This window comes from Pyrus communis, chromosome 17 (assembly GCF_041283825.1).
Source record: "Pyrus communis isolate YQ-2024b chromosome 17, ASM4128382v1, whole genome shotgun sequence".
NCBI lineage: Eukaryota > Viridiplantae > Streptophyta > Magnoliopsida > Rosales > Rosaceae > Pyrus > Pyrus communis.
The window spans coordinates 23,664,069-23,690,352 of record NC_142581.1 but is presented as its reverse complement, the minus strand read 5'-3'; the positions used below and the strand labels follow the sequence as shown (position 1 = coordinate 23,690,352).

Here is a 26,284-nt window from a genome sequence, read left to right as displayed (position 1 = left end):
ATGCTCTTTTTCGTGCTGGTTGCGTACAATCTAGTCTACGGCTCGAGACGATAAAGTCCATTTCGTAATCTACTGTAAATTAAAGGCAGACCTTATCCTGCCGTGTCCTCTCCAATCAACCTTCAATTTAATGCTTCATTACTTTTTGACTGGGTATCTTCCACAGACTCTTCCAATTACTGGAAATTGCATTTTCTTGGGAAGAAGCCATATTTCATGCTTGGAAGTGCGGAAAGAAATGCATACTTTAGTAAAGGAATGAGGATGCTCTCCTGATCTATTTTATGAAAATCTTAAACATTCTCACATTTTAATTGTTTATCGTATATTATGCAATCAGTTTTCGTTAAGTACTATTTATGTTTAATTTTAAATAATAAAATTCAAGTAATTTTTTACTGTACGATGTACAATGAATAACTAAGATGTGAGGATTCCTATGATCTTCACAATTTGAATCCGGATGAGATCCATATCCTTATTAAAGCGGTGTTTTAATATAGGTCCAATTTTAAAGGCCTCATATGGATTCAGTCCACTATATACCTCCTTCCTAGTATTTGGGGGTGCATTTTTGCTCACCACCTTATTTATCACTATTAGATGAGTTTGAATTTTAAGATTTGTGTTTATTTACTACACGAATCTTGAAATTCAAACTAATTTAACAATGATAAATACGGTAGTAAGCATACACCACACTAAATAGTGATGAGCAAAAATACTCCTAGGGTGTGTTTACGCACCCGTAATCGGAATGAAAATAAGGACTCCAATTCTGATTACAGATAACTCTTGTGTTTACTACAATTTAGAGGAATCAACAATGTGTGGGACCCACACGAAAAATGGAATTCAATTCCTGAAATTGGAGGAATTGGACTCCCTCCATGGGTGAGGTATTTGGATTCCGGGATCGGGAATGCATTTCTTCTTTCCTATTATACCCTCTTGTCAAGAGGCTTCGCAGATGCTTCGACAGACGCAGCACCGCCGAGTGTTGGAACTAGGAAGATGAATTTGAACTAGCATCCCAAACTTCCCCATAAAACTTCCATTTTTATTCTGATCGTGACTATGGTCTTCCACCGAGTGTTGGATCCTTCTACAAGCCCTTAAAGAAATAGCCATTTTAGCCAATTCTAAATTTAATCTCCAATAGATGTATAAATACTTCAAAATATTTTTCTGGACATCCACCCTCGCACTGTAGCTCCACATCTTACATAACCCAGCAACCCTTTCCGGCTCTCTCCCACCCCAACCTCCCATGTTGCAAATTCTTCCTCTTCGTGTTGAATAATGTCCCAATTCAAAGGACCTACAAAAATATCACTGAACATATAGCAAAAATTAAAGATTCGAATATAAGAAATACAAAATAAACAAGGAATTTAATTGGGGTGGGCTGAGGTTGAAGAAGATTGAGAAGATGCAGGTGTGGTGGTGGTGGGTGCTTCTAAGTGAGGGAGAAAGAGAAGAGTTGAGCGGGGAGAGAGAGAGAGAGAAAGAGGTGAAAATAATTTGACCGTTGGATCTGAGTCCATTTTAAAGTAACTAATGAAAATGTGATTAAAAATAAATATAGATGAAATAAAAATAAAAATAAAGAACTAAAGGGCATTTTAGTAATTATATTGATTTCTATTCCGATTCAGGTAAATTAGTAAACAACTGATATGAATTTCATTTCATTTTTACTTTGATTCTAGAACATTTAAGTAAATAGTTTCAACGGGAATTCAATTCTGACTCCTTATCAATTCAATTTCTCCACAATTCAATTCCTTCTCAATCCAATTCCTCTATTTTGATTACGGTTACGTAAACACGCCACTAGTGTTTAGTCTCTCACAGCCACGTAAGCTATTTTACAACCACAGTTTTTAAAATAATTACACACTACACCATTCTAAACGCATCAACCGATACGATTCAACGATTCAATTTTGTTTGAATTCAAATAAAGATAGAATTTCATTCTATTAATATGAACACGGAACATTTGTTATTGTGAGTTTACGGAGTCCACACTTGGTCCTAAAACAAAACAGAAGAAACACTTGGTCCTCTAGCCTATAGGATTTTTACGGGAGACGGAAATCGGTAGAACAGGTATTTTACGTTGCTGGATTTTAGCTTTTTGTTGTTGCTGCTTATACCTCATTGTCTATGCCTTTTGCGTGTTTGTTTGGCTGGGTTTTTTTTGGGGCTGAACGCGGATGAGGATTCTCTTTGTGAGGATTTCAGATATCACTTCATTGCATTCGTTTATCGTATATTGTACGGTTAGTTTTCGTCATGTACCTTTTGTATTCAATTTTATTTAAAAAATGGGTGCATTTTTAACAAATTGGTATATTTAAGAATGGAAAGGGATCCTCTTAAGATACCTTCCTCCTAATCCACTAAGTACGGGGATCCGCCCCATTGAAATTTGATTCAACAGCTAAAGTTATTATAACTTTTAAAGTGGATCCCTGTTTGTAGCCGTTTGATCAAATTTCAATGACTCGGATCCCTAGACTTGGTGAATTAGGAGGAAGGGATCTGGAGAGGATCCCTTTCCTTTGGTTCATTTTTCAACACATAGGGCACGCGTCAAGCTTCAAAAGAAGCTGAAAAGATCAAGGGTGAAAAACAGACAAACACCAAAAATCTATCAGTTAGCCTATGTGGGCAAGTCTTAAATTGCATGTCAAGCTTGCTAGAAATTCGCGCGCGTGGTTGACTAGACAAATAAGCTAGACAAAATGTAACATGAATGTAGGCATGAAATGCATCTGCATGAACAAACATTTTGAAGTGAGATGTGCCACATCCTTGAACTTTTCTTCCCAGTAGACACAATCCATAAACAGAAAAAAGTCTAAAGCTAGATTGAGTATGTGGTACACTTACAATGTTGACAAGAAAAACCGAACCTAAAAATCTAGACTTCACAGCTTGCTAATGCTTAAGGAGCCTAAAAAATTCCACTTGCTATTTCTACAAAAAATAAAAATATAAAATATAAAATATAAAAAAATCATAAAACACCACTAGCCGCCTCCACCCAGTGGCGAAGCCAGAAATTCTTGAGAGGGGGCCGAACTTATACGTTAGGTTGACAAGGTTCATTTTCAAGCATTCGATGTCTCTGTCTAGGGTTTGCAGGAAGATTAGCTAATATTTCATCCAACTCAGTAACCTCACTTTGTTGTGGACTACCCAAAATACTCGAAGGACTACTTGGAATATTTGAAGGTGAAGGAGGACTACCCAGAATATTTGAAGGAAGAGGAGGACTATCCGGAATATTTAGAGACGGATTTAAGCACTATTTCTTATAGTATAGTTCCATTACGTAACTGTACAATGAAAGAAAAAAAAAAAAATCTTAGACTCTTAATCCTAGAGTAGACTATAGGTAATATCTAATCAAACCACGAATTTAATTAATCAATACGAACAATTACATGAATAATCAAGAATTCAATTTTTATTTTAAACAACAATTAAAAATTGAGTAAGTTGATTAGGGTTTATAATGGTTACTTCAATCAATTTTTATTGGTAGACCATATGTGATTCAAGTTCCTATAATATATATAATGTATGAATCCTCTTTTACGTACTTCAAAAAAAAAAAATCAATAATCATAGTATTTATATGAATACTCAATAATCGATAACCATAAATTAAAAATAAAAAATGAAAAATTTACCTCAATTAAAGTGGCTGGCGTGGCGTCTGGAGCTTGGTGGCCAACGGAATGGGATGGCTACTGTGCTTTCCTGTGTTCAATCCTGGGATTTGGGACAATTTTGAAAATTGAAGTCTGGGAAGAGGGTAAGGGTGGGGGGGGGGGGGATGAGATTTGTAATCTGGGAAGGTGGGGAGTAATAATTGAAACAGGGTGGGATTGGGGATGGGGACCACTGGTCCCTCCCTCTTTTAATTTTTTTTATTTGATCAATGGAAAACGACGCCGTTTACCAAACAATATTTTTTTTCTTACCAGGCCCAAAACGATGTCGTTTTGGCCTGGATTTTAAAAATAAAAAAAAAACCCTGTGTGCAGGAATCACTTAGCACGACCGTGGTTCCCAGATTTCGGCCGAACCAGAGGGGTTTAAGCCTCACTCCTGACTTTTTTTTTTGGCAAGCAGAGGGCCGGCCGCCCCCCTTCGCTCTTATGTGGCTTTGCCCCTGCCTCCACCTACCACCCAGTGTTCAATATGGTCCCCAAATGAAGTGCCTATAAGCTTGTGACATAAAAATTGGAAGGTTTTTTTAGCCAAAATAGTTCCTCAGATTTGCATAACACATCACTTTGGTCCCTGAGATTTGAAATTAATAGAAGTGGTCCCTAAGATTGTCCATCATCAATCATTTTGGTCATTCTGTGCAAAATTATGTTAAATAAGGATCCAAATGATAAATATACCCTTAATTTAATAAACAATGTGCCAAAATGATTTGACAAAAAATAGGGGTATTTTGGTCATTATATTCTTATTTAATGGAGATTTTTCAAAGAATGATCAAAATGATTGATGGTGGACAAACTTAGGACCAATTCTATTGATTTTAAATCTCAAGGACCAAATTGAGAATTTATGCAAATCTCAGGGATCGTTTTTTCTAAAAAAACCAAATTGAAAACTTTGGGCATGCAAGGCCCCAGAAAAACAGAATTTAGTACGAGAGTTGAGTAGGATCAGCACTAGGACTTAGGGCTGGGCAAACGGGGCCTGGACCCGCGGGTAGGGGCGGGTCCAAGCGATTCGGGGCCGGTACGGGGCGGGTCTTGTTTTTAAAATTCTGAAACGGGGCGGGGCGGGTCGGGTCCATGTCATTTGCGGGGCGGGACGGGTCCTAATTGCTGAGAAACGGGTCCCCGACCCGAACCGTTTCCACCTTCCAAAAATCCGTTGATTGAATCTGATCCGTTGATTTAATCTAATCACTCTGTCTCTGCCTGCCAGACTCCCACACCACACCCACAGTCGACTGACTCGACTCGACACCCCACTCCCCAAATCTCCTCTCCTCTCTCGTCTCAGACCTCGCTCGACCGTCTCAGAGTCAGACCTCACTCCCCAAATCTCATCTCCTCTCTCGTCTCAGAGTCTCAGACCCCTACTGAGTACTGACTCGACTCCCTGAGACTCATAGTGAGTCAGTGACTGTCGACATCACCATCGCAGGATTGTCTCCTGAGTCCTGACTCTCCTTCAATCCTCCCAATCGTGAGTTCCGACCACCACCACACGGTCGACACCAACCTCGCCGTCGAGAACACTACCATCATCCTGCAAATTCCTAGGTAATTTATGAATTAGGGTTTCTGATTTGGGAATTTAGGGTTTTTGGGGCTATGATTGCATAAGCTTTTCGATTGATTATATGGACTGCTGCGATTTGATTACTAGCAGAAACTTGTTTATTGGTTTTGAAGGCTGAAGCTGCGATTTGATTATATGGACTGCTGCGATTATATGGTCAGTCAGTGAACTAAAATTGGTAATTGAAGGCTGAAGCTGCAATCTTAATGCATGTAAGCTAAAATTGTTAATAGCTTCTTCTGGGTTTAAACTTTAAAGAGGTTGTTTTAGACATTTAATTTATGGGTTTTGTTGCTTTGTTTGCCAGATCCTCATGGATGAAGCCACTAGTTACAGCATGATTATAGTTTTCTATTGAGTAGAATCATCATTTCTAGGTGTAGCGCCTCTTTTGAGCTTTGATTATGAAAAGGAAAATTTCCTCTGTAACTTGTTAGAAATATTGTATCTAACACTTGTGGCTTTTACTTGTTCGTTCACGCCTCATTTTGTTATTTCGTTGTGTTGGATTGTCGGTCCATATTTTACTGGTACCATGCATGAAAAGGCTTCCTTATTGGTAATGTAGGTAGGAAATGGTATGCTATGTTGAGGTTGGGGTTCTTGTCTTGTTTCGTTATGTATCTAAAATTCGTGAGTGAGTGTGAGATGAGTGAGTGGGACTGTGGGTGTGAAATGGTTGGCCATTCATGTCTGATCTTGGTTTTCAACACCCCTAGGCGTTTGAACTCAGATTTCTGTCTTTAAGTATATCCATTCTTCAGATGCTTACTTAAAGCCAAGTTAGTAAAAAGGATTCAATGTTAACGGTTGATCTCATTTTCTTTTAAACAGTTTGATTCGGATTTGATTTAAAAATGAAACAACGCTTTTGAGCATTTCATCTCTTGACTTCCTAAGGTTAATCTTGTTACCCGACATACTAGAAAGGTCGACTTATAAAAGATAAATACAATAAAGGTCACAAGAGCATCAACTGTTTACTTCTTTTGATATAGTTGCCTTGTATCATGCTTACTTCTTTTGTCTAAGCTGAATTATGATGCAGTGGAAGAGTTAAGTTTTCTAGGCATGTGCTTTCACCTTCTATGTATGTAACAGGGACTTTTGTTGGTTTAAATGGAAAGGAGACTCATTAGCATTCCTGAATTCTGTGAGACGGGAGTTATTGTATTTATTTCTTATTGTAACACTTGCTTGTAGAATATCTTATATATGTTCTACACATGGCTTTTGGTGTAATATTTATTGTATTTATTGTCAAGTAGGCGTTGAAGTTTCAAACATTGGATGTAAATTGGAAGATTTTGAATCATATCCTGCTTGCTTACTGGTGAGTTCTTGGTTTGGATGCATGTGGTGCAATGCATGGTTGTCATCTAGTATTTAAAAATGTATCATATTTTCTGATTTAATGGGATTAGAAGTTAGGACCTGTATGCAATGCAAGAATGAGAACCGAGGCCTTCTGCCTGCATATATATATATATATATATATATATATATATATATAATATAATACATATACATATACATCTCACACACACACACACACACAATAAGTACTTGGCCAATATTGCAGAAAACAGTTTCTTTAGCCTATGGAAAAGAGCATAGTTTCTTGAAACATTTTGGTAAAATGTCATGAATGGTGAGTGCATGCATGTTGCTGCATGTTACTGCCTTGCAGGCCCTGCACACGATTTGAATTTTGAAATTTGAAGTACATGAGAAAAACTGCAAACTAAACCGAGAACCTTCAGTGTTATTTATTAGGCTATTTAAGGACACTTCTGAATTCTGATTGCATTTACTTGCATTGCTGCATTTCCAAGAATATTATATGCATTTTCTTGATTGTTTGGGAATTGGTTTCAGATTCCGGAGCCACTTATTACTGAGAAAGTTTGGAAATTGGAAGATTTTGAATCATATTCTGCTTGCTTACTGGTGAGTTCTTGGTTTGGATGGTTATTTTTTGTTTGGATGGTTATTTTTTGTTTGCTTACATATACATCTCACACACACATTACTGCTGCATGTTACTGCTGCATGTTATTTTTTATTGGATGGTTACATATACATCTCACACACACATTACTGCTGCATGTTACCAAACAAACAGGTGGGACATATAAGCAAAAGACCATTAACTACACTTTTCCATTCCTTCATGATGACATTGTATTAAGCTTTATAAGATAGACTATTAGCTACACTTTTCCATTCCAAGATAGACTATTAACTACACTTTTCCATTCCTTCATGATGACATTGTATTAAGCTTTATAAGATAGACTATTAACTACACTTTTCCATTCCTTCATGACGACATTGTATTAAGTTTTATAAGATAGATTATCGTGTGATTAAAAATTATTTAAAATTTTATTATTTAAAATTGAACACAAACAGTATCTGATTAAAATTGATTGTACAATGTACGATAAACGAATCCTCAAAATCTTCATAAAGAGGATCTAGATTCATGAAAGTATAACATTAGTGGAACCCACGTGGAGAAGGAATATTTTTGTTAAAGAAGAGTACATGAAGATATAACCACGACTACGCAAAGAGAAAAAGCATGAGGTTTTTAGTAGATCTGGTAGTTTTGTTGCGTTTTTTGTATTGTGTATTTTTCTTGTTATATTCGACATTTTAACAGATTATGTTATGTAATATCCGTTAAAATAAAAAGGTAATATGACTTGATCAGAATTCGATCTGTTAATATTTACTGGAAATTTGACCTGACCCGTTATTCATTAAAGAAATTATATTTTAAATAAATAATCAAATGAAAAATATAACACTAAATTAATATATACATACCACGTTGTCACATAAATTAATTATCTTTTAATGTGTTTGATAGTTTTAAATTACTTTGTAAATTAATTATTATTTTGAAACATTAGTACTCAAATTAGTAAATGAATTATTATAATTTTTTAATGGTTTTGGTATTTTAAATTATTTTAATATTTTTATCTTTTAATGTTTTTAATTAAATTTTGAGTTTTGTGTCTAAAACATAGATTTTGAAATTTCAACTCATCTAACGTGATAAATATAATGGTGAGTATCATCACCAATTGGGGTAATGAGCAAAAATGTTTTCCCTAGTGCGTATTAATCAAATTAGATCAAAAATATTATAATAAAGCATGACTAACTACAAAGCAAGATGAATGCTAACTATCTTCTTCACTTGCCTTTTCCCACTTGTCATACTCTTTATTTATGATCATTGGATTGAATAAATCAAACAAAATTAAGGGTCAACATTTTTTTTATTGATAGATCAAAGGCCAATATTAAACATGGGCGTAGATGTGGGTTCAGTTCTGAATGATTCAATTTTTTACCGAAACCAAAAATTAAACCGAAGTCATTATTCAGACCAATTCAGTTTCTCTTTTGGTTTTTTTATTTTTTTTTTATTCGGTTTAATTTCGATTCAATTTTGTCAACTCAATTTAGGTTCGATTCATTTTCTTATTTTTTATTTTTTTGAATGAACATTTTAAAGCCCACCAGCAGTCTCCACCTCCCACCCAACATTCGATATTGGTCCCCAGATGAATTGCATGTGAGCTTGTGACCTACAAATTCCAAACTTTGCCCATGAAAGGCCCCAGAAAGACAGAATCGAGCATTCAGGTAGTGTACACTCCCGATTAGGCCCTCAAGATAGCGTATACTTCCGTCTTAGTGCGTGAAGGAGTGTGCACTCTTAACTAGGCCCACAGATGAGCTACATTCATGGTTGAGGTCATACTCCGATAGTCAACATGAGCAACCTTCCAGGTGAAGTATTCATTCGCGGCTAAGCCCGCAAGGAGCATTATTCACCTTACATCAGAGTAGGCAGCACGACAGACGGAGAGAAATAGTCACTCAATCTTGCTTAAGCTCAACTAGCAGCTTGCGAAGAACCCGCTCTTCTGCTAGGAATGCACCACACGCATCGCACCCACGGCATAGACGAGCCAAACACATCGAAGAGCAGCCTAGACCAGCAGGTCATGGCTGGGGGCAGCTGAGAGCTTTGCTACCCTAACAAAGGCAAATTCAGGAAGAAGTAGAGAGACTATTGACCAAGCGATTACGTAATTTTCAATGCAACGAGGTCGTCGACCAGGCACTACGACGAAACATAACCAACATAAGCAGGTCACCCTGCATGGACGAGATCGAGCAGGCAGAGCCTCTATGCGAGTTTAGCATGCCACATTTCATATCTTTCAAATGGGATGAAGATCCGGAGAGACACTTAAAGCATTACCGAAGCGCAATGATCCTTTATCGAAACAACGACGATCTCATTTGCAAGATATTTGCCACCACTCTATAAGGCGAGACACAAGATTGGTTCTACACCCTGCCGCCACAATCCATCCAGTGTTTCGACAAACTTTTTTTGGTTTTCACTAAAGAATATTCATCTTATCACTCGATCAAAAAGAAGTCGGACCATTTATTCAATATCAAGAAGAACCCAAAGGAATCGCTTTGCGACTATGTGAAGAGGTTCAAAGCAGAGAAGGCAAGGATAGTCGGATGCAACGACTTGATAGCTAAAACAGCATTCCAAAAATGACTTACATCAGACCTCCTGCTATTCGGAAAATTGATCATGAAAGAAAATCTAACCTTAGCAGACTCTTTCGTTTTGGCAGAGAAGCATGCACTTTGGGATGAGGCTTGCTAATGCACATTCAAGTACTTAAAGAAGTACCTGACATCACCTCCCTGTTATCCAAATCGAAAGCAGTGGAGGACTTATTCACATGTTTGACGGTATCTAAAGCAGCAATAAGGTCTACCATTATACGAAAAGAGCTGAGGGCTTAACTACCTGTATTCCACAGTTCAAAAGCTCTCCTCGATGCTACCAGAAATTTAAATGCTAACTTTGGCGATAGTTGTTGTAACCCGAAAGCTTAAGTTTTACCTTCAGATACACATAATTATCCTTATGACACAGTATTTCGCCCAATCTAGACGCACGACGATAAAGGTGTAGACACTGGTGGATGCAAAGTTTATTGACGAACGCAACAACTCGGCCCAAAAAACACGCCAAGGTTGGCCGAACACTGGAAGGACACACTCAGAAGCAAGTTTTGTCCTCGTATCCGAAAAGATTCTTCATAGGAGCAACATGTACTAGCAGTTGAGCACTACCTTCTACTGCATGTCACACGGCCCTAGCTGACCCTTACTCCATAATTTAACTTTAGAATGGTCCAATACCGGCAGTTGAGCATCTCTTGCTACGTGTAATATGGCGCCAGCTCCACGACTCCCTACCACGGATTTACAACACAACAAAGTGGCCCGACAACGCCTTGAAGGTAGCTGAGCATGCCCTAGCTGCGCTTGCTTTACCCGATAGAGACTTCTACCATTTGCATGTTGACGGCTCATTCAACTACAAAGGTTTGAGAGCAGGCGTAGTCCTTGTCACCCCAGATGATTCGATACCCGAACAGACAATCACTCTAGACTTCAAAGTACCAAACAACTACGAAACCCTACTAGCAAGCCTCCGAATGGCAAAAGACTTTACGACAGACAACGCTCACGTGGACGCACTAGCTGTCCTAAGCTTTGCCTTTGACCACCAACTCAAACGCTCTATCCCGAAAGAATATATAGACAAGCCAAGCATAGAGGCAAAGCCAGCAACCGAGGTGTCACAGGTTAGTACAACTCCAAACTGGCAAGATTTAATTGTAGACTACCCGATCAATGGCACATTCCCTACGGAAAGATTGAAGTCTAGGAAGCTTCAAATCAAGGTAGCACGCTACTACATGTGGAACGACATTTTCATCCAAAGAGCCTACACTGAACCACGTCTCTACTGTCTAGTGCATCCCAATGACTTGAAGGTTCTAAGCTCAATCCGTGAAGGTGTTTTTGGAAATCACTCCGGAGGTCGATCCTTAGCACAAAAGGCTCTTAACGCATGCTACTATTAGCCTACCATGCACCAAGATGCTAAGGAGTTAGTACAAAAGTGCGACCGCTGCCAATGCTACAAGCCAATACCAGCACTACCTGCCACCAAGCTACACCCACATACGAGTCATTGGTCGTTTATGCAATGGGTAATCGACCTGGTAGTACTTATGCCACCTATTACTGGGGGCATGATGATCGTGGCAACTGACTACTTCACCAAATATGTAGAAGTAGAGCCCAAGATGACCATGACTCAGACAGACATAAAGCACTTCATATGGAGGAACATCATTTACCAATTTAGCATTCCTCCGTCCATCGTCACTGACAACAGTCGGCAATTCGTGGGCAAAGATGTGGCAAAGTTCTTCTAAAAGTATGGCATCAAGCAGAACAAGTCCATATCGAGATATCCCAAGGTAATAGGCAGGCCGAAGCATCCAACAAGATGATCCTCGACTGCCTCGAGAAATCCCTCACCAACAAGAAGGGAAAATGGCTAGACGAACTCCTCAGATGTCTATAGGCATATTGTACCACCAAAAGACGAGTAACCGGTGAAACTCATTTCTCTTTGGCATTTGGCTCAGAAGTAATCATTTATCCCTATGTCATCAAGCCAAATATCATTGCTCTACTACCAAGCATTGAGCAGAACAGTAAGGAGATGGCTATAAGCCTAGATCTGGCAGAGGGGAAGTATGAGCAGATCATCACTTGCATCGCAGCCTACCAGCAGCAGCTCCTCTCCAACTACAACAAAAGGGCCAAGATTCGGCAGGTCCAGCCGGAAGATCTGGTCCTAAGCAAAGTCTTCATCACTACCTGTAGAGAAGGCTCCAAAAAGATGGATCACAACTGGGAAAGTCCGTACAAGATCAGCAGAGTAGGCGGCAAGAGTAATCATACCCTCGCCACCATGAAACGACAAAAAGATCAAAAAGCAGTGAAGTGCCTACAATCTGAGGAAGTATGTGTGACCTCCCACTACGTCAAAGCCTGAAGACTCAAGCAACTCGATGGGCACCACCTCACAAGCTGAAGACTATCCAGTTGTTATGCAATTCCTACCTTACAGTTAAGTTTTCGTTTGTTTCACTCATTTTTTAATGAGGAATTCATAAGTAATCATAACTTGGCTTGGCTGCATGCTTACAACAATTGATCATACTTTCACTTCAAAAGAAGACTACGCCCTTCTTAGAGACTCATCGCAGGAATTGCGCCTCCCGAGAGACCAACTATGCTCTCCAGTGCGAGAGGGTAAACCAATTCCCATACACCCACATGGGTCAGCTCTCCAAGAAGGAAGGATAAACTCTACACTCCGAATATCCAGATATGGATGAGCCTGGCTACCCTAGTATAACTAGATGCACGATGGTTTACGGCGGGATTCTTAGAAGTAGCCATTGAAAGATTTTGGGTCTCTTGGCCTAATCTGTAGGGAATCGGGCCTTAGAGACGAATGAGGCACATTACACAGTACATTCGATGGACAGCTACCCTGGAATCCTAAAGTCGCTACCGAGTGCACTAAGGTTGCCTACAGTTTCCAAAAGACTGCCCACAGCTTACCCTTCGAACAGTAAAGCCACGCTAGACTTATACAACCGCACATTCTTGTGAAAGGTTAAACAAGCTAACGTGCATATACGAAGCTTTATCCACTGCCGACATGCTACGTAGTCGATAAGCTTCACCTCTACCAAGCGCGAAACAACTTATACCAAGTCCTAAAGTGTTATGATACTTGTTACGCAACCTACGAAATTGGAGAAAGCTAAGGTTAACAGACTAGTGGTTACGCAAACTTGTCTGCTTCTGTAAGTAAGGTATCCGGCTGCCAACCCTTTGGCTAACAACTTTGCAAAGTTCTACACCAACGTCTACGGCTGCATAGGCTACGCAGGCCTAGCTGCTTATAGAAAAGTAGCACGCTTGCCATTGGTCTACAAAGTCTAAAGGTTAGGGTATGAACAAAAGAAACGAAGATGAAGAAAAGCAAAGGAAGCATGTTTATAAACAACTAGTAAAGGCCAAAGGAGTTCAAGAAACACAAAAGCTATAAGGAAAAACAAAGAAAATCCTAAAGGCTACTTAGAAGACTACACTTCAGCAGCTTGGACATCCCACAACAACTCGGTCGCCACACCTTAAGCAGCCACGACGCTCTTAGCAGTGGCATTATCCAGCGCTTCACCCCCGGTTGCCTTAGCCTGGGCACCAACTTCTTCAACTACTTCGCTAATGAAAGCCTCAAAAGTAAAAGCAAGCAAATCTTCTGGAGAAATAGAGAAAATCTCGAAACCTCAAGGATATCATCATTCAGCTACTCATTCTCCTCGAACAGACTAACTTGGGGTTCAAGCCTATCGATGATTCTCTTGAAGTGGATTACTTGACTATAAGCAGTAATTAACTCTTTATCCTTTGTATAAGCAGCGAAACGAAGCTCAGAAACTGCAAACTCAAGATCTTGAATCTAAGGTATGTAACATCCAATCTCATTCTCTGCACTTTCATACTTAACTTGGATTACATCAAGCCTAGTCTTCAAGTCAATAATCTCTTGACGAGCAGTCTCAAGCTGCAGAGAAGTGGGGGCAGAAATATTAGACCCATTCAAAACAACAAGCTCAGAATCCAACCTCTTGATCCTCTAGGCCGAGGAATAAGTTTCAGCTGCCATAATCTTCACCACCTTCTTGGGAGCCTTGCTGTATCTACATCATAGCAAGTAGAACAGTCATTCTATATTGGGTTGTATGCTTCGCAAAAAAACTTGGACAAACAACCTTTTTTAACGCCATCAACAAACTTGGCATAAACATCTATGTCTTCAAGCAGATCTGGCTTCAAAAGCACACAGATCTCAACAGCTTTCCCAGAAGCAGGCTTAGTGGTTTTCTCACAGCTGCCCACACGAGCAGTCTCATCCTTCCCAGTAAGTGAATCAGTCTCAACAGCAGAGGGAATGAGACTTAACGCCATTTTAGCAACAGAGTCCACCTTATCACTTTTCATAATAGCAAGCCTTTCCGAAGGAAAACTTGACTTAGCTCCCAACGGACGTCTTAGCATAAACTTCGGCACTAGGGGCATGACAAGACCTATACACTGAGCAATATTATCAACAATCGAATTAGCCATGCTCGACATATAAGGTGCCACAGGCTCAGATCTAGTAGCCTTATTTTTCTTCCCATTGGAAGAAGTCATGTCAATCACAAGCCTCTCGACAGCAGCTGGACCCTCACAAGCAGCGGAGGAAGTCTTCAGTTTATTCTTAACAAGCATCTCTTGAGCAGACAGGGAAAATCTCTTCTTTCCACCTTCATTCATAGTAGGCTCCACGATAGCGATCAGATGAGCCAAAGTACCCGCCTTGATCCTCTTTACCTTCTCTCTCGGTGTGGCGCGGAGAAGACAAAGAAAGCAACGAAAGACGATTCTTTGCACATGCAATATGTAGAAGATTACTAGAGGAGGGGGAACAAATATCCTTTAAGCTCTCTTTCTCTTGTAAGGTAGAATAAATTGCTCTTCAAAGTTAATTTAATAACCCATTTAAGGTGGACTTAAATATGTTTTGAGAGAAATTTATTTTCCTTTCCTAGAAGGATCAAATTTCCTATTAAAGAGGGAATCAACATCAAAATAGGAAACAATCCTACGTTTCCTAAAGCAAGATCTCTAATCCTGCTGCCCTTTCCTACGAGTAGCCCAACAGGTGTGGGGGCATTTGTGGAGTCAAAAATAATCAAGAGGCAATACGTGGATTTTTAGACAAAAATGACAACATTATCCTTGAGGAGCACCAGAATTCCTCCGTACGAGCAGTGGACAAACTTCCCACTATCAAGTCAAAAGTGCCCAAATAGGTATTTATTTTTAAACCTATTTCATCCATCCTCATCAAATCCTCTCCATAAGGTAACCCCCAAAACATTTTTTTTAAATTATGTTAATTGGCTAATTAATCGATTTATTACCTAATTAATCTATTAATGGCCAATTAAACCACCAATTACACCCAAAAAATACACAAAAGGCTGGTCACCTTCTCTCCCAAAGGGATCGGCCATGCACTATATATTCAACCTCATTTACTTTAAAAACATAGGTCTTGACTCTTGCTAAACACTCAAAAATTCCCAAAACAATTTTCTCTCAAAATTCTAACTTTGGCATTAGAGGTTCTTCGGCCAAAGCCCCCTTCCCTATTCATCGTGGATGCGTGAGGTTCTTGGCCTTGACCAAAGGTGTTATTTGTTTTGTAGGTGCAATTTTGTCCAAGATCAAGAAGGAAGAAATTTGCATCCACAGGTCCCACACATGTTTTAAGAGGCAACCTATAAGTTTCACGAAGAATAGAAAGTTTACAAGTCAAAATGGACAAAACGGAATGAATTTTGAGTTTCAGAGAGTAAAGTGGTGACTTTTTACTTACAGAGGGCAAAGTGAGATAAAAATGGAATTCCAGGGAGCGTAACTAAAAATAAGTCAAAAGATAATGAGGAGGAGAAAATTAATAAGTGACATCTATAATTGAAAGTTGATGAATACAAAGATCTTCTCTCTAATTAAAACCATAAATATGACTCTCATGCTTCTTCTCCAACAATTCAAATCTACTTGAATTGAATGGATTAGAATTTCTAACTTTTCTTCTCCAACAATTCAAATCTACTTGAATTGAATGATGAATAATGCTTTAAATTGTATATTTTATTGCTATATATAATGAATAATGCTTTAAATTATATACGTTTGTTGCTATATATATATATATATATATATTATTTGACGTATCTCTAACGTATCATATCTTAAGTTTTAGAGATTTTTCATATCACTGTTTCGTGTCATATCGTATGACCGTATCTGTATCCATGCTTCATAGATCAGCCCGCTCCTTGCAATCTGCATCGGACATTTCGTGTGTATTTAGTGCCAAAACTAGAATCCGAAACAAAAAACGAGGAACATATACATGGTTTAATATTGAAGAATAAGCAATTATTCTTGTTATTAAGTATTAATAAGCTAATTTTTCACATAATTACAACTTGGTATTTCCCCCACTTTTAGGCCGACTTCCTTAATTAATATATTTTTTATATACTTTAGAATATATTTATACTAAGGGATGAAGAAATAAATTGGTATCGAATTCATCATTTACAATATTTGAATTTAAAACTTTTCACTTACTAGTAAAGAAGAATATCATCAGACTAGACGGTAGTACTAAATGTCTTTGTAACTAAATAATAATAAAAACTAATTTTAAATTTGCTTGTCATCAAATGGTCCCCTTTTGTTTGTCTTCCATCTCCATCAACCCCTTCTTTCATTGCTTAGGCTACCCCGAGCCCATCTACTTGCCTCCAGATACAGGGGCGAAGCTACATAGGAGTGAAGGGGGGTGGCCGCCCCCCCGCTTGCCGGAAAACAAAGTCAGGAGTGAGACTTGAACCCCTTTGGTTCGACCGGAATCTGGGAACCACGGTGGTTCTAAGTGATTCCTGCTTACATGTTTTTTTTTTTTTTTTTTTTTTTTTTTTTTTTTTTTAAATCCATGCCAAAACTCAAAACGACATCGTTTTGGGCCTAGTAAAAAAAAAATTATTTTATTTGGTAAACAACATTGTTTTAAGTGAGGTTACTAAGTTAAATGAAATATTAGCTAATCTTCCTGCAGACTCTGGACAGAGATGTCGAATGCTTGAAAATGAACCTTGTCAACCTAACATATTAGTTCGCCCCCCTCCCGAGAATTCATGGCTTCGCCAGATATGTAGAGCAGAAGTCACCAGACAGTTGATATGGGGATTTCGCAATAACTTCCGTATTCTCCAAATTAAAGAAATATGAAGTATTGGACTAGAATATGTAAAATTCGCACATAAGGGATAACATGAAAATATTTATCACAAAAAAGGGTACAAAACCCGATAATTGAATACCTCTTAAAAGGAACGCGGTGGATGGAGTTACATACTCATAGAAACACATTAAAATGGACACTTGTTTGGCATAAATTTTTAATAGTTAATGATACATGGGTGAGGAGAGTGATTGATTGAAAACCTTATCAAACATCTGGGCTTAGATTTTTAATAGATAATAATATTGTTGACCTTAAAAACTACCAAGCCTACATGGTGCCGACCATACCCATTTTCCATCATTTTTCCACAATCGGCATGGGAACCGGCCAATGATGCTGATCTTCGGAAGTCCTGGAGGTCATTCATCATGACAAGCGACCTGCCTTATGGCTGTGAAGCTCGGTGAAGTAGTTGGAAGGTCTACCACCCCAATTTCCTGGCTCGCCAACTGGGCTATCTCTAAGGGTGCCCCCTACCATTCCTTTCATCTCGCTCCCTTTTAAGCCGAGAACGAATTTTTGGTTATTTAGAAAGGGAATGCGAGATAGCCAAGAAGGAGTTTGCCTATGAGCGCACCAAATTTCATCTTCAGCCAAGAAACCTAGAATCCTGGTGTGCCAACACCTTCGCCAAGTGGTGAAAAGCTTACGCCAAGGACCTCTTTCACACGTTGGCCGTAGAAATCTTGAAAAAACTTTTTGACCGTCGCCCAAAGAAGGTCATTGCTCCAAAATCCAAAGAAACGACCCAAGGTATATACCTCATACTTTCCTCGTTCATTTATTCTCCTTCGAGCTTCAACTTAACCTGGGTTCAATGTTTCCAGGTAGTTGTGTCATCAAGAGGGCCAAGGTGGCGGCAACGGCTGTAGCCAAGAAGAAACTAGCCTCTCCTCCAAAAAGGGTGGCAGCTGCTGTGCCGACTATGCCGAGTAAACGTCCCTGCCCAAAAGCCGAAACGACGAGAGATGTTCCCCAGCCCAAAAAACGCATCAAGAAATTGGCTAAGAAAAGGGAGTGGGAGATTCACGTTATCTTCAGTCAAACTACAGGGGCAACTGCTCCTAAGTCGAAGCCGGTCTCGATCCTGTAGGGGTACCATTGGTTAAACTAGAAGCAACATCAGAGACTCTGGTTCATCCTCAGGACCAAAATCTCGGCATTTCTCCTCAAGAAGTTACTTCGGCCGCTTGATCACTTCTCTTGTTAATTTTACTATAACAAGTCTAAACCAAGAAAAATATTAAATGTCAGATGCCCGATTATTCATTTCACCAAAAATTTTATTCGTCGAAGGGTGTTATCTATATTTCTTGGCCACCTCAGTGGCCATCGAATGTGGATAGCCTTCATTAGGGTTAGGCACGGGCCGGGCCATGCCTAGCCTAATTTTGAAGGGATAGGACCGGACCCGGGTGTAAAAGAAATGGGTCAGGGCGGGCTGGGTGCAACAAATTTTAAAACAGAAACTGGACCTAACCCGTCCCGTTTCAAACAGTCCGGTTCGGGCTGGGTAGACGAGTCTTTTTTTTTTTATGCGCCCATTTTCCAAATCACCTAGAAAAAAAAAAATTCAAGCTTCAAGTTTTCTCAGAGAATCCCAGAGTAACAGTACTAAAAGAAGAAAACTTAGCCTGCAACTCCTAACCAGCTGGGAAATGTATTGATCCGTCACATCTACTAAATCCTTTTCAGCTTTCTGCAGAACTTCCTCTTTATTGTGTTTACTGATTCTGTTCAAGTTCAAATTCCACAGTAACAACATTTCAATGATGATATAAATAAAATTATTAAAAATTTAAAAAAAAAAAAAAAACCAAAATCCAAAACCCAAAAAATAGAAACAAAATTTGAAGCAAAAGGTCGCAGCTTTCTTACCTGTGAACCTTAAAGATGACCTTTTTGCTATTAATGGTGATATCACGACTTGGTTTTACAACCCTTTCCCGCTTGTCATTCTACAAACCTTCGAATTGCTTGCAGAGCTACAAATTGGTGAAGTTTAAATTAAGGATTATGAAATTGTTGAGGTAATCGGAATATTTAGAGAAGGCGTTTTCATGGAGGAGGTTTCGACGGCGGTGGTGTTCACAAGATGACTCGACTTGAGTGGGAGAGCGAAGCAACGACTTTGATCCAAGAGTATGTGGTAGGGGTAGCACCGATAAAGATCATCGTGGCTTTAACGAGAGGAGAAGTGAGTTGTGGCGTTGGCACTGAGGAAGCAGTGGAAGGCAAGAGCCCATCTTGAAAGATGATGGATCCTATAAAAGTCCAGAGAGGAGGCGAGAGTCAGTGACTAAGAGAAAGAGTGGTAGAAATGAATGGTAGAGATTTAATCTTTGTATATGGACGATGGAAACGGTCCGAGCCCGAGTACCCAGTTTTCAAAATTTTAGACCCACATTGCCCCACCAATTACATAGACCCACCTCGACTCGCCCCGTACCTGCTAGACCCGGCCCGCCCAGTGGTTCCTAGACCCGTTTGCCCACCCATAGCCTTCATTGATGCGTGAATTAAGAGGCTCCCTTAAACACTGAGCTTGGTCACTAAGTTCTCTAGGTTCGAGTAACAAACCGGCAGACACGCCCGAAGTGTTCTCTCGGCAGGTCTTAGAGCAAACTTTCCCTTTTTTTTTTCCATTCCTCTAGCTTGATTTTTCTAAACATACATATATCCTTAATGTAGCCTTTGTGGGAAGTTAAAATCGACGCTCTCCTTGCCAGCTCTTCAGAGATGGCTAGTCCTTCTGCTGTTATGCCAGGTTCGCCCGAGACCAACGCCATTGTCAAGCTACAAAAGCTCTTATCCTTCTCGGCCTCTCAAATCCTTGAACACAAAGCCCTCGATTCTGTAGGAGAATATTTGAACGACCTTGCAGGCAACGACCGTCTGAGTAATAAAGCTGTCACCCTAGTGTCTTCTATCCTAGAATGAACTCGAGAGAATATTTTAGTATCTTCGAGAAAGCTATTTGAGCCGAAGACGATTTGAAGGCTGCAACGGTCGTTCAAGAAACTCTTCATCCAAAGGTCAAGGTACTAAAGGCGAAGAAAGAACCATTGGCCGACCTTGATCATTAAATTGCCGAACTCCAAAATCGAAGGTCGACAGTTGCCTCAGAGCTTGCAAAGAATTTCGAGTCAAACAAATCTTGCTTGACCAAATACGCAGCTAGCGTGACGCGGATCAAGCAGTTGAAGATGGATAAGAAAAATCGGCAACCTGAGGTCACAATGGACGAAGTGAGGTGGTTGGAGTTGAAGGCTGCGCTTGAAGCCTTTCTTCTTTCATCACCGTAAAACTGTTTAGTTGTGAACTGGTCGGCCAGCTCTATTTGTACCCTCTTTTTGCGAACTTAATGAAATGAACTTTTATTCTTGCATTTCCCAAGTGACCGGCTAATATTTCTTTAAAAATTTCCAATTTATTGCCAGTTTATGAATTAGACCAGTTCGATCTTTAAGTGGTATACCCCCTGATGCGAAAATAGTTAAGCATACAAATTAACCCTCTTTTTGTCAATTGTAGTATAAGTATAAGTAGGGATCGTTCTGGACCGGGGATTAGGAGGGATTGTTAACCACTTGGATTTGACTCAAAAACGTAAAATAACAATATGAAACACTATACTAGACTCAAAGAATGCAAAACTAAACTTTAAAACACTAAGACAAACCAAAAGACTCAAAACAACACAAACATACTCAAATCTGCCTAAAAACCACTTTCTGGGCAGATTTGAGCACAAACACAAATTTGGACGAAATTAAGTAATAACTTGACTCAAGAACGTAAAAACACAAACTAAAACACTAAACTAACTCAAAGAATGTAAAACTAAACACTTAAAACATTAAAACAAACCAAAAGACTCAAACATCACCCAAAACACTCAAAACTGCCTTAAAATCACTTTCTGGGCAGTTTTGAGCACTTTGGTGAATTTGGACGAAATTGGGAAATAAAATGAATCAAAACACTCATAAACACAAACTAAATTGATTTATAACTAAATTGGACATTAAAGTAAAGGGGGATTTAGATTTATACGAAAATTGAAATAACAAAACAAGTTAATAAACTAAACAGATTGTAAAACGAATTTGATGGAATGGAATGAATGGATGATAGAATGGCTAAGGGATTCATCTCCATACATGTTATACTTGCATAATAAAATGATTTCCAATTGCATTTCAATAAACCATGAAACTCAACACCCCGGGTTAACCGTGATGCACTAATTAACCTTCAAATCTTCCTAACGTTATTGAATTGGATGGGTTAGCGCATACAACAATTCAAAACATTCCCCACAAGTCCTCAACATGAATGCATAGAAGAGATACAAGCAAGAATCATTACGCTCTATGAAAATTATAAGTGTTGACGAGGCATTCGTTACTATGGATTGCATGAAACTTATGCCAAGAATTCATTTAACGCGATTGTTTATAAGCAACCTCCACTACTTGTGAATATAAGTTCATAACGATTAGGTGAAACTCACTTATATTCTAGCGTCATATTCATGCATGAAAATTAAGTGTGCACTCTCAATGAACATACATAAATAAGTTATCAATCAAACAGTTAAACGAATTGAATCCACATCTTATGAAACGCAATTAGAAGTATTCAAATCAAAATGCAAGCATAAACATATATTCGAATCACCCCCTAACCAAGGGGGGTTTAGTTCCTCATGGTACAAAACAAAGAGAATCAAAGAAACACCTAAACATTCCAAAAACTCAAACTTGAATTGTATGAACGTTTAGGCCCTCTTATCTTCCATTCCTCATTCGTACAAAACAAAGAGTATTGACATTAAACCTTGAAATCAAAGAAACACCTAAACATTCCAACAACTCAAACTTGAATTGTATGAACGTTTAGGCACTCTTCTCTTCCTCTTCGTTGTAGCACAAGGTCTAGGGATAGTTTGATGGTGTGAATGGTTTGGGGAGTGGTGGAAATGGAAGGATGGTGTTTGGATTGTAAGGGAGAGCACGGCACAAGGGAGTTTGATGGTCTACATTTCTGCAATGGATGAGTGTTTGAATGGAATGGATGGACTTTGTGAAGGGCACGGCCCCAAGGGACCAATTTCTGTTGTGAAATGAATTGTGAATGAATGAGTGTGAATGAATGAGTATTTATAGGTGAAATGGGGGGAACATGACAGCTAGGTTGCATGTGCTAATGCTGGAATGGTATGGTGAGTGAATGTGCATGGCAATGAGTGTTGTTGGTGCTGAAAATGCATGTGTGTGCATATGAAATCTGCCAAGATGCATGTGAAAGTGTATGAATGTGCACGGCATGGGATGTTTGTGGAGTGGATTGTGCATGTGGGTTGCTGGAACAAAGATGGAATGCATGTGATTAAAGGGTGGAATCAATGGAATGCAATCTGAAATGCATGTGAATTAAAACTAGAGTGATGATGATGAATGCATGTGCAAAGGAAGTGGATTTTCTGCAAATGCAAGGTGAATGTGCATGGCTGAAAATGCATGTGAAAGCATGTGAATTAAATGGATGTGGGTGGAAATGTGGCTGTAATGATGAAGTGAATGCATGTGGAATGGATGCAAAGGGAATTAGGCTCGGCAATGATGGTGTTTTTCTGTGGTGAATGGTAATGCAATGTGTTTGCATGTGAATTAAAGCTATGTGAATGATTAGGGTGAGTGTGCATGTGCTTTGACAGCTAGGATGAATTAATTAAAGGAAGTGCATGTGATTGCAAAATGTGAATGATTATGAGTGTATGTGAGTGAATTAAAGGATGGAATGCATGTGAAATGAATGAAATGCAATCTGAAATGGGATAGGATGTGGGTGGAAATGCATGTGGGTGAATGTGTGGCTGCATGGATTAAAGAATGGGAGTGCATGTGTTGAATGATTAAAGTGCATGTGCAATGTTTTAAAGGATGGAATGATGGAGGAACAAGTGCATGTGAATGCATGGTGATAGCATGTGCACGGTTTTGATTGGAATGATGGCAGATTGTGTGGGTGAGTGATTAGGTTGGAAATGCATGTGCAATGGATAAAGGAAAGGTTTAAATGTCCTAGAACTAAAGGGAACAAGGTTCCAACACTTTGGTCTTCAATTTCGTCCAACACTTTGGCTCCAAGCATAGGCTATCCATCCTTAGCCCAAAAGTGCTCCAAAAGTCTCCAAAATGCATCTTTTTGCTCCTTTAGCCCTTTGGACCTACAAACACACGAAAATAGCTTAAAGTACTAAAATAACTAAAGAAACATAACGTAAATGCACGAGAACAAGCCATTTAAGTCGCATGAATATGCTCCTATCAAATACCCCCACACTTATCTTTTGCTAGTCCTCGAGCAAAACAAAACAACAAAAGAACACGAAACTAGACAAAACGAACAAAACACAACCTACACCTTCCAACAATCGTCTCATGGATTTCCAATGCACATGACAAGTTAAAAATCATTAGTCCCATAGATTTTTGTCATCTTCACACTTAAGTACATTCTTACTCATAGTCACCACATATTATTTCACAAATAAGCATTTAAAACCATGTTTTGAATGTAGTAACATGCCTTAGAGAATTTGCTCAAATCCTTACAAGATATGCACTCGTTTTTCACACAGATTTTCTGACTACACACCCTACACTAGTTATATGTGAGAGATTGATGTAAACATAAAAGACTAGTATCTCACATATGTTATAACAAAGAAAGCATTTTCTGGAGTTAATAAGCATGTTTAGATATGATCTCAAGAATGGAATGCTCCTACTTAGATGCGAGAACCAGTGACACCATAAGCTCAAATCAATTCCAAACTCCACATTATTGAACACATAACGATCAAGATAGAAGTCAAAGGTTGTAACGGGGCTTGGGGAGTTGGCTAACAATGAAAGGATAGGGAAAACAAACGTTCTTTAAGCAATAGTGAGCAAAGTATTGAATTAGGCACTTAGAATTCCCTTTAGAACGCAGAAGTCAACTTTGAACACCCAAGGGGAAGTCAAACAAAACTTAGGGCCATATTCAAACTTTTTGGGCCCTTTCTTCAACAATCACACTTGTGAGTCCATTCTCACTTATTTTCACTCTTTTTCTTTCTTTTCTTCTTCTTTTTCTCACATTTTTTTTTTTCTTTTTCCCGTGCCTCCTTTAAGACTTAGGCACATACATACACACAAAAATCCCTTCCCCCACACTTATTTTCTGCAACATATTAATCAAAAGGAATTCATTTAAGTCATGCTCACTATACTTCAAGAACAAGGGTATAGGAAAGTCCTACTCTAGGTTAGGTAAGGGGTGATGTGGTTAGCAAAGAAAATAGGCTAAACGAGGCTCAACGGGGTTAAAACTAATATATACGAAATATGGGAAGTAAGGCTATTTGGCTATGGTGGCAACAACTTCATCTTGATATATATTATGCAATTCAATGTCATGCTTTGAATGAAACGGATATAAGTTCTAGCATTTAGTTCTATCATGATACAATTGCATTCTAAGTAGCAACCAAGCAAGGAATAATGAGATCATGCAACAACTTTAGAAAACAAAGAATCACAGAAAATTGCTCTCCAAAGAAAGTAATGGCTCGAGTCTCACAGGGATGTAGCGTTTGTTTGAGTTCCTTCCTTCAAGCATGTTACAAAAACGAATTTTTCTTTTATGATTGCATGTGAAGTCATACATTATAACCATAACCAAGCATATACCAAGAGTAAATCAAACTTTTCTCTATGTTCATAACTCTTTTTAACAGTCATGCAATTACAAACCAAATCCTTATCATTGTGTTGGAAGGTACCCTAAGACACAAACACACAAAAACGACTCAAAACACTCTTTTTAGGCTTTTCAAAACATGTTTTTCAAAATTTTTATGTGATTTTCGGAGTTATAAAAACAAAACATACTAAAACACTCTAAAACAACTTAAAAACACCTTAAAACAGTAAGGAACTACATTTGAAGTTATGGGTGATAAAATCTCACGAATTTGTATCAACAACATTAGTTACCCCCCCCCCCAACACTTAAATCAAACATTGTCCTCAATGTTTTAAGCATAGATTCACACAAAACATAAGTAAACACATAAAAAGCACTTAAACATACTAAACATGGCAGAATGTAACTAACAAAGAGAAGAGTTTAGAGACGCAAATCTGGTTATGGAGTGTAAATTCCCTCTTCTCCTTGGTGATTGCATTGAGGCTTGATTTTGTTGATTCCACAGGGGTTCCTCCCATCGTTGATTTTCCTTTGTGCTACTCTTGAACTGGGCAGCAGGATTCTTTTGGTCTCCCCCGAAGGTCTGAGCTTACTCCTCTTCTTTGTTCAATCTTTCCAATTCGTATTGAACACAAATTGGAAAGATTGATGTTTCATTGTCACCCGTCTTAGCCGGCCCTTCTCTGGCAGTGTATCAATCGTTGAAGATGACTACTCGAGAGCAATACTAGGTAAGCAACCAGGAACAGATTCCCGGTAGTCGGTTGCAAATCGGAATGCTAACTTCAAGTGCCTCTGATTGCTCTCGTTTACTTTGCCATGCGAGTAATAACACGGACAAAGGAAAAGACAGGGAAAGAGCATGATATGAGATACTCTTGCTTTTGACCTTGATGATATGAGATACCTTTGCTTTTGAAGAAACGGCGAATGAATCACCACATGTATTTGTTGTGGCTGTCTCCACATTCTTCGATCTACCGTTTCCTTCTGCCTTATTTGTACTCCAGGTTTCTGGTATCTTCTTTGGGGGAGAAAAAATTGAGTATTTCAAAAGGCGTTGCTGGGAGAGCGCCCTCAAAGGTGCGGAAGAGTTGGACATTTTCTTCAGGTTTGCCTTGCCATAAAAGACGAAGGTCGACATATATAGAGATAATATCAAGTGGTGGTACTGTTCTTTTACCCTTGTCGACAAACGTCTCTTCAATTTCTGAGCAAACGGCTCTTCGATTTCTGAACGGACGCCCCTTCGATTTCTGCACAGGCGCCCCTTCGCTTTCTGAACGACACGTGGTAGTGCGGATGCGGCTCTGTCAG

General features: G+C 39.0%; 1 long non-coding RNA gene across 2 annotated transcripts; it reads right to left on the bottom strand.

Moving 5' to 3' along the window:
- Window positions 1–758: 758 nt before the first annotated feature.
- LOC148689647 (uncharacterized) lies at window positions 759–3,833 on the bottom strand. 2 transcript variants are annotated; one of them, XR_015958299.1, is made up of 2 exons: window positions 3,708–3,833; window positions 759–3,350 (listed from the first exon to the last, which is right to left on the bottom strand). It is a non-coding gene; the product is annotated as an uncharacterized LOC148689647 (long non-coding RNA). The 2 variants fall into 2 exon arrangements; XR_015958298.1 differs by having other exon boundaries at window positions 759–1,335.
- Between the last annotated feature and the right edge of the window lie 22,451 nt (window positions 3,834–26,284).